At 46.9% G+C, this 13,659-nt stretch overlaps 3 non-coding genes across 3 annotated transcripts; all 3 read right to left on the bottom strand.

The window, feature by feature from the left end:
- Nucleotides 1-4,007: 4,007 nt before the first annotated feature.
- TRNAY-GUA lies at nt 4,008-4,099 on the bottom strand. Its single transcript is given in 2 exon segments — nt 4,008-4,043; nt 4,063-4,099. It is a non-coding gene; the product is annotated as a tRNA-Tyr (tRNA).
- Nucleotides 4,100-7,199: 3,100 nt separating this feature from the next.
- TRNAY-GUA lies at nt 7,200-7,291 on the bottom strand. The gene is given in 2 exon segments: nt 7,200-7,235; nt 7,255-7,291. It is a non-coding gene; the product is annotated as a tRNA-Tyr (tRNA).
- A 5,746-nt stretch (nt 7,292-13,037) lies between these two features.
- TRNAL-AAG lies at nt 13,038-13,119 on the bottom strand. Its single transcript has one exon. It is a non-coding gene; the product is annotated as a tRNA-Leu (tRNA).
- Between the last annotated feature and the right edge of the window lie 540 nt (nt 13,120-13,659).

Below are 13,659 nucleotides of genomic sequence, written 5' to 3'. Positions count from 1 at the left end.
GACCCTTAGATCACGATCAGAGCTGAAAGCAGATGCTTAACTAACTGAGCCACCCAGGTGTCCCTACCTCATGTTTATAAGCCAGGAAATATGGCATATTTTGACTGAGTCACAGAGTTTGGGTGCAGGTGGGAGTGGAGAGTATTGAATTGACCAAGTTAGTTACTTCAGGGGCACCTGGGTGGCTCAGGCAGTTAAGCGTCTGCCCTCGGCTGAGGTCAGGATCCCAGGGTCCTGGAATGGAGCCCTGAATCAGGCCCCTCCTTCAGGGGGATGCCTGCTTCTCCCTCTCCCTCTGCTCCTCTCCTCAGCTTCTTCACTCTATTTCTCTCTCTCTCTCTCAAGTAAATAAAATCTTTAAAAATAAAGTTAGTTACTTCAGATGTGGCCCTTTTGGGGCCTCCAATATTTTCAGTAAAATATTAAGATGAGAAGAAACACTCACTTGTAAGGTGTCGGCCCATCTTCTGAGGCAGTATCGGCCTGCCCCTCATGCTGCAGGACAGAGGGGCAGGAACTCAGTCCCCCCGACTCAGATTCTTGCCCTATTATCTGACATACTGAGGGAAACCATGAAGCTGCAGGGATGGGAAAAGCACTGGGAAACCAAGCCCTGCTTAGGAAGAAACTGCTTGTTTTTTAGGCTTTCATCTCAGGTGTGACTTCTCAGACAATGTTCTCTTCCGCCTGGTCAAAAAAGAGAGGGGAAAGTGCCTTCTGATCCTGAGTCACCATAATATCTTTCATGGCCACCACGCTCCAGGACCTCACTGCTCCCTATTTTAGAAAGTTTTGTTTATTGGAAAGTGCTCAGTGATTTTAGGTGGAGTAGGCTCTGATTTTATGTGATATCTAACTTTTTTTTTTTTTTTAATAGGCTCCTCGCCAAAGCTGGGGCTTGAACTCACAACCATGAGTTCAAGTCTGACACTCTAGGACATTCTACCAACTGAGCCACTCAGGTGCACCCATCTGATATCTGATACTTAAATAAGAGAACTGTGCCACTAAGTGCCCCAAGATATTTCAGTCTGTGTACAATATGGAACTTAGCAGGCAAAAGTGCACCCGAGAGGAAGATATCCCTCATCCTCCATCATGAACAGATAGAGGCTGACATTCTCCCACTCTCCCCTTAACCATTACTAATTGAAAATATATCCCACTCGAAGCTGGGTCTTGTGTTTTCTCATTTATGGATTTTACATGCCAGTAGCCACTCTTACCAGTCTTGGACTACAGCCTTTTAAAAAATTTTTATTTTTTTGTATGTTTATTTTTTTATTTGACAGGGAGATCACAAGTAGGCAGAGAGGCCCGCACAGAGAGAGAGGGAAGCAGGCTCCCCGCTGAGAAGAGAGCCCGATACGGTGCTCCATTCCAGGACCCTGAGATCACGACCTGAGCCGAAGGCAGAGGCTTTACCCACTGAGCCACCCATGGGCCCCCCCCCCCAAATATATTTTAATGTGTGCTTCATGCCCAATGTGGGGCTTGAACTCCTGACCCCAAGTTCAAGGGTCACCCACCCTATTAGCTGAGCCAGCCAGGCACCCTGGGCCATGTAGTTCTTGATTGCTGGTATTAGCACAACTGCAGAGACAGAAGCAGAGTAACAAAAGCTTTGGTTTCTAATTAATTCCATTATTGAAAGGTAAGCAGTTTTATTTATAACCTGTTTAGAGCCATTTAGCTGCCACTGGGGAGTGTCTGCATTAGAGGATTATATTGATCCAGGCATCAGGAACCCAGTTAGAGACAGTACTTGCTGAGAAAGGCTCCCCAGGGGGTAAAGAGATGGTGAGGTCTGAGGAGAAAAACAGTTTCAAGAGATCTGTGTTGCTCAGTCAGTTAAGCATCTAACTGTTGATCTTTGGGTCCTAAGTTCAAACCCTGTGTCCTACTTACCAAAATATATTATTTTTAAGCAATGTCTACACCCAAACCAACGGAGGCTTGAATTCACAATCCAGAGATCAAGAGCTAGGATCCCCTCTAGGGATCTTGAGTGGAAATTTCCCTGTTCCCTATTCTTGTCAAATCTAAACAGAAGCAAAGCCTTCATTTGACATAAGATTTTTCTCTCTTGGCATCTGCAATATTTCTGCCTTTATCCGTCAGCTGTCTCAAACCAGGCAGCGACAAAAAAAGCATGTGCAGAGAAAATGATAATGAGTGGAGGTGAATACTGAAGTGCATGGACATTATCCATTTTTCTGCTGGCTATTCTGGTAGAATAATATACAGATCAAGTGATAAAGTCATGGTACCTTCTTTATGAAGATTCAAAAGAGATGTTAAGAAATCTTCCCCTTGCTTCTGAGATGAGCAGCAATTAGAACCCTAGGGATATGATGAGAGTGGATAAAATTTCAGGCACAATTGTTGATATCTTCATTTCTTGCTAGTCCTGGGGTTATACATATGCTCTAGTGATATCATACATGGTAACACACAAAATCAACACCCTTCAAGTTTCTGTTTATTTTTCCTAAAACTGTTCTGCATCCACTGAACTCACTTGATCACAGATCTACTCTACTCTTCTAAAACTCAACCGAGTCCAGTACACTGGCACTACCAAGAGACATCCCATGTTTTCTACCCTGACCTCTACCTCAGCCTGAAAGATTGCATGGAATGTTCTATCTACCTCTATTGCAGTTTTCAAGATATTATATTGTAATTATCTGCTCCATCTATCTGATCCCTACAGACACTAAACTGTTTTAGAGCAATACCTTTATTTTAATCTCTATTTCCCTGGTACAGTTGCAGTACCTGAGGCAGATTAGGAGGTTATAAAAAAAAAACAACTGTGAATAAAACATACCTGAACACCAGTCCTAAGGAGTGACAGCTCTTTTGAATCAAATGACATGGATTCTTGAGCTAAGAGGATGCAGGACTTACTATTCCCTTATTGATGAATACCTGTCTCAGTTCATAATTCTCAGAGTACATTTCTTAGCAGACAAGAAAAATAATTCTAAATGTAATGGTGGAAGCATTAGCTCAGTTTAAAAGGGATAGAATTCTAGAATGTCAAAGAGAGGCCAAAGATTCCATCCTTGATTGCATGACTCTGATTTTTGTATATGGTGATATTCAAAACTCAGATCACTTTGTGGAGAAAAAGCTATAAAATCCTCATGTAGATCATCTGTGTGTGCCAAATGGTGTGAACAGAGGAGGACCACTGCTCTTACAACAAGAGCCACAAACCTCCAAGAGGCAAAAAATGCAGTACAAATAAAACCTGTACAAATAAAACCGAGAAGCAACAGTTGAGACATGAGACCAGCCACCTAAATAGGCCATGGACAGTTATAACAGCCCTCTGAAACTGCATGGACAAAACTGCATTTGCATCCTACAAATGTCAGCTAAAGTGAAGTAGAGAATTGGCAATTTGAAAGTTCTCCAACGGCAATTCTGTACAAATACTACACTAAGCAGGAAAATGAGCAGTTTCTGTCTCTCTAGGTTAAAGTATGTACACAGCATCAGAGTCAGGAACGAAAACACAGAGAGACAGAAAGAAGAGAACAGAATACCACTGGAGGAGAGACACGGAGTGGAAGAGTAAAGTCTTCAAGGATGCCATAGTTGACAGTGACCCCCTACGGTGGTCTATATGTTTGTGTGCCTCCAGGGCTTGCCCTGGGCAGCACCTGTTTGGCCACCTCTTTGGGCAAATGGGTGCTGATGGCAGAACACAGGGCACAAGTGGTGGGGGCATAAAACTGCAAAGTGCAGAGGGTGGTGAGGGAAGTGGCTGGTCAGGGCTGCTTCAAAAAGCAGAAGCAAGGTGGACTGCTTTGAGCTGCAGGGCACAGGTCTGGTAACTGCGGAGAGATGGTGCAGGTGTGTTCCCTGGGCGCTGCACACACACAGCTATAGGAGTTCCTCCCGGAAAGTGATTTCCTGGCTTCAGCCTGTGTTGCTCGGCCTCTGGCACTAGCGGGTGGAGACCTTCATGGGGACCGGCAAAAGCATCAGGCACCTCCTTCGAGCCGGAGTCGAACCAGCGACCTAAGGATGTCCACACACGTGTCTAGTCTACAGTCCTCCGCTCTACCAGCTGAGCTATCGAAGGGTGCGCGGGGTCAAGGCTGAGTCACTGCTCTTTCTGGAAATGACGGGACCAAGACACCCGCCCGCCCCCAGGTGCACTTTGCCCCGGATTGGTCGGAAGTTCCCTTTGAAGCGAGCTAAACACGCGCTGCGGCCTGCCGGTAGCCAGGCACCCCTTGGCGGCGATTTTCAAGACACGGTTTTCAAGGGCCCGGGCTCTCACCTGTTGCCTCCTTTCTCCTCTCCGAGTTCCTTTCCTCAGTGGGAAGGGTCGGGGGGAGAGTGGGCCGGGGGCCAGAAACCGGATTAGGGGGGAGGGGAAAGGGGTTGGCAAAAGGGTTGCGTGAGTTCGGGTGGGGCAGGGTTTGCGGAGCAAATGAAAGGCGAACCCACCCCGGTGGGCCCCGGGGACGTGGCCGCGAACCGCAAGACCTCAGGCTCGGGTGGAGGAACGCCCGCTCTCAGGGCCCTCGGCCTCCTCCTCCAACCCAGGGTTCTGACGTGCCCGCTCCATCCCCACCCCACCCACTCACCCATGCACCCGCCCAACACGCACCAAACCCGGCTGCCGCCCAGGATGTCGGCTCACTTTCGGCGCGGGGTCACCCACCGGGAAGTGATGGGAAAGGCTCTGGGGCTAGGCGGGGAGACCACGTCCACCGAGCCCGGGCGTCGCGGCCAGTGTGGCTCCCCTCCTCCCGCAGCTCCTGTCCTGGGCGCCCCTCCTCTGCGCACCGACCCGGATTCCTTTGGCAGGGCCGGCTGCTCGCTGAAGTAGCTCAGGGTTCTGTGGGCTTCCCGGAGGCGCCCGGAAGACAAGAGGGGCAGAGATGCTCGGTGTGATCCCGGGTGGACTCGTTTGCTCTGGGTTACGTCTTTCACAGACATTTCAGATCCCACCTGGTTTGAGCTCGCCTTCCCCTGAACACCTCACCCACCCAGCGAAGGTCCCCCAGAGGCCCGGCAAGCCATCTCCAGTGCCCTTGCCTGGAGCAAGTGTGTGATCACCTCCCGAGTGTGTATCTGCACCTGTGAGGAGTGGGAGAGGGGCAGCAATTTTTGTGAGGTACCATGCAGGAAGGGTCAGCCTGGAAGACAGGGGCTCACCCTCCAGTGTGCTGCTCACCAGAGGCCACTGACCCCCTGACCACACCCTCCGACTAGATATTTCCCCAAAGCTAGGTTCCCAAAGATTCAGCGCCTCCACATGGCATTCAAGGTGCATAACCAAGAAGGCCTACATTTCTACCTGTTCCCTCTCCACTCATCTCTGCAGATGGTGACATTCAATGCTGGTTGTTCTCCGTGGCTGCAGAACTATAGGCTCCTCCTGAAGTCACTTGTGGGGTCATGATGACACTGCCTCCTGGACCAGTACAGACTCTACCAACTCAGGCTCAATGGGAGTTAGCACTGAGACAGTTGAGATTGCAGAGGGGCGGAGAGACGGGGAGCAGCTTGCCAATAAAGGAAGATATGTGGGGATACACAGTCCACAGTTTATGAGTCAGAGACAGAATGGAAAAAGGTACTTGTGGGCTCAGGGGCCAGGGGAGGGCAGGGCTTCAGAGAGCCACATTCCAATCAGGGATCTGCTGCAAGTCCTCTCCGTGATGCACCTCAGCTGTCCATCAAGTCTCTGGACTGTCCTTCCACATGAGAGAAGAGTGCAAGGGCCACTGCCTTGTACTCTTCCCGGCACCCAAACTCCCCATCCCATCGTCCTAGCCTCAAACCCCTGTAACCTGGCTCTGGCCTTTGGCAAAGCCCTGATCTTTTCTATTTTGTGGAAGCTTAACCCATTTCCTCCTGGGTGCTTTCTGACTGTGGCACCTCATCTGCTTCTTGGGGGTGGATAAGGCAGGGGAAAATGCTGCCCATTTAGCCTTAAGTGGTCAGCACCCAATTTAGCAAACTGGTTAGAATCCACAAGTCAATGGCCTGTGTGAGGAGGTAAGTGGATGACCGCTGCTACCTATATTACCAGTCCCAACCCCCACTCCCTCTACACTTCTGCTCCCTGCCTTTGCTGCCTACGGCTTTCATTCTCAGGGCTCTGAGTTTCATCTGTGTCAGTCCTTTTGCTTTCAAACTCCCTTTCTTTCACCCTGTTTCTCTGTCTCTCTCTTTATCTCTATTTCTCTCTCTCTCACTCTCCATCAGAAGTTGCAGGGGAATCTGTGCAAGGTGTGTTTACCACCATGGTAGAGAGGGTGAGCAGTCATTGCTCTTTCAAAGGAACAAAAGCCCACCTGCAGCCAGAAGAACTGGTGTGAAGACATGTGAAATGAAGTTCACCAACGGCCACCGCCCTGTCTTCATACTGACAGCCAACCTGAATGGGCCCCTGAAGTTCTCGTGGTGACCATCAAGGCCCACTGAGAGCCCTGCTCTCTTTTGCTCTTGCCAGTGTCAGCCTCCCTCCGTACAGGAGGAAAGTTGGCATGGGCTTGGAAAAGCTCAGGGTAGAGTTCCCTCCCACAGCTGGGTAAAGCACAGTGGAAAGACAGTTTCCTGTCTCTGTAGGCCTCTGTATTTATAAGCCATTTGAGTGACCAGGAAGGAGACCTACAGTGGGAAAAAAAAACCCTGAAGTACCCGCACACAGACAGGCAGAGAGATAAGAGACAGAGTCCGAGGTTGGGCTAGACAGAAGTGAGACAGTAAGCATCCTAGGAGGAAGCTGAGAAGGGGACTGAGACAGAGATTGCCGTGGTTGTCCAGGACTCCAGTGATGGCCTGTGTGCTTCTCAATCTCCAGTGGCTTGTCCTGGGCAGCTCCTGTTTGCCCACTTCTTTGGCAGTCTGTTTAGCAAACCAGTAGTGGTGGATCATGGAGCTGGAGCACTGGGTGCATAAAGGGGGAAAGGGCATGGAAGGACCGGGCTGCCTGGCTAGGACTGCTTGATAAAGCATGAGTAACAAGCAGGCTGTTTTTGAGCTACAGGGAATGGGTCTGGTAACTGCGGAGAGATGGTGCAGGTGTGTTCCCTGGGCGCTGCACACACACAGCTGTAGGAGTTCCTCCCGGAAAGTGATTTCCTGGCTTCAGCCTGTGTTGCTCGGCCTCTGGCACTAGCGGGTGGAGACCTTCATGGGGACCGGCAAAAGCATCAGGCACCTCCTTCGAGCCGGAGTCGAACCAGCGACCTAAGGATGTCCACACACGTGTCTAGTCTACAGTCCTCCGCTCTACCAGCTGAGCTATCGAAGGGTGCGCGGGGTCAAGGCTGAGTCACTGCTCTTTCTGGAAATGACGGGACCAAGACACCCGCCCGCCCCCAGGTGCACTTTGCCCCGGATTGGTCGGAAGTTCCCTTTGAAGAGAACTAAACACGCGCTGCGACCTGCCGGTAGCCAGGCACCCCTTGGCGGCGATTTTCAAGACACGGTTTTCAAGGGCCCGGGCTCTCACCTGTTGCCTCCTTTCTCCTCTCCGAGTTCCTTTCCTCAGTGGGAAGGGTCGGGGGGAGAGTGGGCCGGGGGCCAGAAACCGGATTAGGGGGGAGGGGAAAGGAGTGTTGGCAAAAGGGTTGCGTGAGTTCGGGTGGGGCAGGGTTTGCGGAGCAAATGAAAGGCGAACCCACCCCGGTGGGCCCCGGGGAGGCGGCCGCGAACCGCAGGACCTCAGGCTCGGGTGGAGGAACGCCCGCTCTCAGGGCCCTCGGCCTCCTCCTCCAACCCAGGGTTCTGACGTGCCCGCTCCATCCCCACCCCACCCACCCATGCACCCGCCCTACACGCACCAAACCCGGCTGCCCCCCAGGATGTCGGCTCACTTTCGGCGCGGGGTCACCCACCGGGAAGTGATGGGAGAAGCTCTGGGGCTAGGCGGGGAGACCACGTCCACCGAGCCCGGGCGTCGCGGCCAGTGTGGCTCCCCTCCTCCCGCAGCTCCTGTCCTGGGCGCCCCTCCTCTGCGCACCGACCCGGATTCCTTTGGCAGGGCCGGCTGCTCGCTGAAGTAGCTCAGGGTTCTGTGGGCTTCCCGGAGGCGCCCGGAAGACAAGAGGGGCAGAGATGCTCGGTGTGATCCTGGATGGACTCGTTTGCTCTGGGTCACGTCTTTCACAGACATTTCAGATCCCACCTGGTGTGAGCTCGCCTTCCCCAGAACACCTCACCCAGCCAGCGAAGGTCCCCCAGAGTGTCGGCATGCCATCTCCAGTGCCCTTGCCTGGAGCGAGTGTGCGGTCGCCGCCTGAGTGGGCGACAGGTATATCTGCGCCTGTGAGGACAGGGATAGGGGCGGCTCCTTGGAGCCCGTGCTGCTCTCTCTGTGCGGTACCAGGCAGGTAGGGTCAGCCGAGCAGGATCTGTAGTTTTGCATGCTCTGGTCATCTCACGCTTTCCTGCAACCCTCTCTTACTTACCCTGTTGGGAACAAGCTTCACTTTTGAGCACAGGTATTTTGCCATAGTGAAATGTGACCATGGATTTTAATTATTAATGAACCGTCAAAATTGTCTCATTGATTGCAGCCAAATATACTGCAGCAGTGCACGTTGTCACTATAGGAGAAAAGAGTGGATGTAAGGCAGTTAGAATATATATGGGAACTTTCTCTATGTAGTCTGTGCTTAATTTAACATAAAACTCCCCAATATAAAGTGTTTTAATTGAAAAAATCAATAAATTCATTTGGTTTGTGGTTATTTATTTACATATATGCTGAACTATTCCCCAAAATATTAAGAATAACAAGGTATAGAATATAAAATGTCGATGTTAAAATAATGAGTGGTCAATCCTGAATGTCTAACCATAATCTTACAGGAGTTTTATTAGGGAAAACTCTGGTAAATGTAGTTAAAATAAAGGTAGTTAATCTGAATTATCGGGAACTAATTCATACAATGATATAGTCCAATCATAGATGAGCAGGATGCTCAACACTGACACATTCTGGATACATATCAGGACACTAAAAATAGAATACTAAATATTAATGGGTTCTAGAGAATGAGAATGTTTTTATCTATGTAAGTAGAAAATTATATTTCACATTAGATTTTTGTAAATACTAAGTATAAAAATGGTACCTTTTCAAAAGTCTAAGGGAATTTCATTTTTATCATCACTTTATCAATTTTCATGTAAAGTAAATGGTGACATACAATAATCATAATCATTATCCAAATTCGGCCATCTCCAGGGCTTTACTGATTTCTTTATTTGTCCCTTTTTCTTCTATTTTCTTTTTAAAAACAGACTCCATACCAGATGCGGGGCTTGAACTCCCGATCCCAAGATCAAGGGTCCCATGATCCCGAGATCAAGAGTCCCATGTTCTATCAACTGAGCCAGACAGGGTCCCCCTTTCTATTTTCTTTTATATGAAGTATGATGAAGCAAATCTAGGTGTCATTTATCATCACTATTACATTTCAGCATGATTCTCTAGTCATATGAACATTTATTGCATATCCACAAATTTATACCTAATAAAGTTAACATTCAGTCTTTTGTACTTTAATATATAGTGCATATTAAAATTTCCCGATTTTCTCAAAATGGCACTTAAATAGGTTTTTAACCTAATCAAGAGTGAAACAAACTTTACACATATATCTGATTGCATTGTCTTTAAGCCTCCTCTCTTTTAGATCAGTCTCTCTCTGTTTCTCTCTCCTTTTTCTTCTCTCTGCCAATGAGATATTAAAGAAATTGAATTAGTTCTTTCAGACAATGTTGTACATTCCTTTTTTGTCTAATGCTTTCTTTCATTATAATTTATTCTGCTCTTTCATTTCTTGAAAGTAGAACATTAACTGTTAATGCTTGATTAAGTTCAGGTCAGAATTTTTACAAAAGTACTTCAGAAGAAATTCAATGTACTTTTCATATTGAGTATCCCTTCCAGGGGCAAATAAACATTCAGTTTTAAATGTTAATGTTGGTCAGTGGGCTCGCATATAGAGAGCTTGACCCTTCCAATGTAAATTCCTTCATCAACTTACTGTTAAACATTAATATCTTCACAGCTAAATCATGATTTCCAATGTTATATTTCTTCCATATTCATTAGCTAGATTTCCTCTTCATAGAACTTTTATTCACCAAGTAGAGCTACTTAGTTATCTTACATAGAATTTACTTATAATAGGTAAAGACAATGCTTGATTCTTATCCAAGAATTGCCAAATTCCTGATCAAATAATTTTCTCCCTAGTTATTCCCACTGGTGATCAATGAGTTGTTTTTCTTACTGCATGTAAAAGAATATTATGTGTTGTTATTTTCAATGTATTGCGGTAAGTATTCCTTTGGTCATCAGTTTGTTCCATCTCTGGTCAACGGAAATTTGTTGGCTCCTGAGAACTTTTGATATGGTCCAGGAGTTTCAGAAATTCTTGCTTTCTTGCCAAGTCTTCATGTATGTCTCTTGTCCCAAATCTGAAATCAGCTACTCATCTAAGAAGCTGTAGTTCTCTTTAATCAGAATGGTTTTTAGAGATCACAATATTTCAGTTATTTCATAGAGCAGCAATTCTCTTTTCTCTGTAAACTATAGAAAAGGCATATATATATATAATTTTCTTTCCCAGTGGGAATCAGTAACATATGCCCAGCGGGATTGTGAGGATGTCCCTCATGAATCAGAATCAGACACCTGCTGTAGATCGCATTTTTTTGTACTGACTTTTTAGTATGTAAGGGAAATTTAAAGGATGGATTTTTTTATTTAAAAAAAAATCAAAGCATTGGCAGTGGTAGAATTTAAACTCACAAATCCAAGAGACTGTAATCTAAACCCTGGGCACTGGACCACTCTGCCACATTATCTCATACTTAACTTCTTCACTTACTTTCACATTTAATAAACTAGATGGAGATGGTGGAGTTGAGTATCACCATTTGTTTGAGAAAATAATTTTTTGCATTCTAGAAAGTGAAATCCCTGAGGACCAGCCTTGCCTCCGAGAGCCAAGCACAATCCTGGGCAAAAAAAAAAAAAAAAAAAAAAAAAAAAAAGGCACTCACTAATTTGTTCAAGAAGCATACATCTTGATCTACGTCACCTCCTAGGAGTGTTGGAGGGGAGGCAGTAGGGAGAAAGGAAATACCCATTCCCACAGGCCACCCATGCACCCATATTTCAGCTCTTTACACCACTCATTAGCATGATACTAAGAGACCTAGAAAGAGCCCTGTGGAGACTCAGAGTGACCGTGGGTATATAAGGTGAGCCTTGTATCTGATCCCCTAATTGGGGCCAGAATGTACTATTTTAATTTGATAATGGGATCATAATAACAGCAAACCAGTAGGCTGTTGGAAATGATCCTACAGAAGAGAGAGGAAACAACTGTTTGAAAGAATATTCTTGGGTAAGCAACTGAGGATGGCATCTAGAGCACAGAAGGCAGAGATGGCTTACCTAGGATCTCGCATAGGTCATCCACAGCAACAAGACGCAAAGAGACACTCAGAAGCAGGTTAATGGGGACCTTAGCGGTTTTCCTATGGCTGCTTCTGTTTTCTCAGTGAAATAGAAAGCAGAGGGTGAGAATGTATAAGGAGGTGGTGGCTGTTTTGAGGACACAGGAGAAGGGATGAAAGAACAGTCTTTAAGAATGTATACTAAATTAAAAAAAAAAAGAAAAAGAATGTATACTAAAAGGCTTATGAAAAACAGTAAGACTGGCATGCTAGAGACCACTGCAATGAATTTAAATTGAGGCCACTCCAGCATCACTGTTTCTCTCCATTTTAGTGCAGCTAGGTGAGTGTAGGGACTGAATACTTTCTTAAGTAAGGATTATGATTTTTTGTTAAGTGGGTATGCTTAAGCAAAAGGGGGACAACCACACTCAAAGTCCTAGATCGAGAAGCCTCCAGAAAACTTGAAGTTTCTCTTCATCATTCTTTTAAGGACTCGAGGCACCTCCATTTCTTCACTTCCTCCTTGAAATGAAGTTTCCCTTTCTGCCCAAAGGCTCTCTCTCCTTCACAGCCTCTCTAAAGAGACACAGAAAGGGGCAACTCTTCCATTGAAATTGGGTTACTGTGGACACCAAATCTCACCCATCCACTCTTCAGGGCTCCCAAACCACACGCACGGATCAGGAAGTTCGTACAGTTCAAGAGATGAAAATGTCTAATAGGAGTTTGGATTTGAGGTGGAAACCTTCTTCAGCTCTTTGAGAGCAAGCATGAGTGAACATTCCAAGTTAGTTGTCAGGGATTCTGGACTTAAATCTGCAAGAATTGAAATACCTCCCTCCTCCTGTGAGTATTGCCTCCTTGTTGACAGTTTCACTCAGACCCTCTCCTTTCTTCTCGCTTCCAGGCACAGAAAGGAGACCTGGAGGTAAGGGGAGACACTGCATCGAGAGACCAGAAATGGGGCTTTGCAGTGGGGAGGCAGAAAAGGGAGCAGGGAGGCTAGAGCTAACATGCCAGTGGGGACCTGGGGACAAAGGAGTCAGCTCTGAAGTTGCTGGTATGCGCCAGTGATAGTACACCCCCACAGGTCTGAGCTCTGCGCTCTGACCAAAAGAGATACTGTGTGATGTTTGCTCCTCAACTGGGTGCAAAGCTTCTTTGCGTTTCCATTTATGAGGGGGAAAATGTAAAACAAAAAAACACTCCCTGTCCCTTCCTAGCCCTTACATCAATCCTCCTATCAATGCATGTGTGACAGCTACTTCTGTGGACACACGCACCCCTGTGAAGTCTTAAATTTTTTTTTTTTCTGGTCTCCTAGCCTCCTGGTGAACTTGGTCTTTGAAAATTTATATAAAAGCTTTGCCAAATGGCAAGACTTTCCAGAGGCTACGTAGCTGCAAAACAGGGACCTTCTGCACTCCGACAGTCTGATCTGAAAGACAACCCTCCATGATCCTCGTGTACTCACCCACTCAACCCACACCCAATCCTGTGCTACCCTATCAAGTTATTGGAATATTTATTCCTCATCTTTTGACCTCAGTTCCTCAACTGGCAAAAATCCTGCTTGGCAGCGGTGGGATTCGAACCCACGCCTCCGAAGAGACTGGAGCCTTAATCCAGCGCCTTAGACCGCTCGGCCACGCTACCACTTGGGGATGGCTGGTCTGCCTTTTTTTTCTGATAGTAACTTTCTTTACATCTCAGCTCTATCACATAGATTTGTGTTCTAAAGTCCTAACCTTAAGAGCAAGTGGGGGGGGGGTGGCGTTGGGAGAACAGCAGGGCTCATCGCAAAAGCTTACTTCCCTTGTAGGCTCTGGATTGTTCATCTCCCACCCAGGGCTAACAAGAGGAATATTTTACTGAGAGAATTCAATTTGAAACACAGAAAACTGTGGGTCTGTTGCAGGTGCCGAGTATGTTTTATTTTTGTTGGCTTCCTCCCCCTCTTGCTGCAGATTTCTAAGGAAGATAAAGGAAGAGTCAAGCTAATTAAGGCCATAAAATCCTACCTTCCTGGGAGCGTGACTTATCAAATGGAGATTTAGGGTATTTGCAAATGCTTGAACACTAATTAGAGCTGGAGTCTGACCAATAAACTAAAGATGCCAGTGGAACGCTACAGTCCTTCCTTTTACCAGATGAGATATCAAACAGTTCACACTTGCGGCTCTGCTAAATTATTTC

The sequence above is a fragment of the Mustela putorius genome, unplaced genomic scaffold (genome assembly GCF_011764305.1).
Source record: "Mustela putorius furo isolate JIRA1106 unplaced genomic scaffold, ASM1176430v1.1 tig00003896_pilon_pilon_pilon, whole genome shotgun sequence".
In the NCBI taxonomy this organism is placed as follows: Eukaryota; Metazoa; Chordata; class Mammalia; order Carnivora; family Mustelidae; genus Mustela; species Mustela putorius.
Note: the sequence above shows the minus strand (reverse complement) of the source record. Positions and strands in the feature narration are given on the sequence as shown.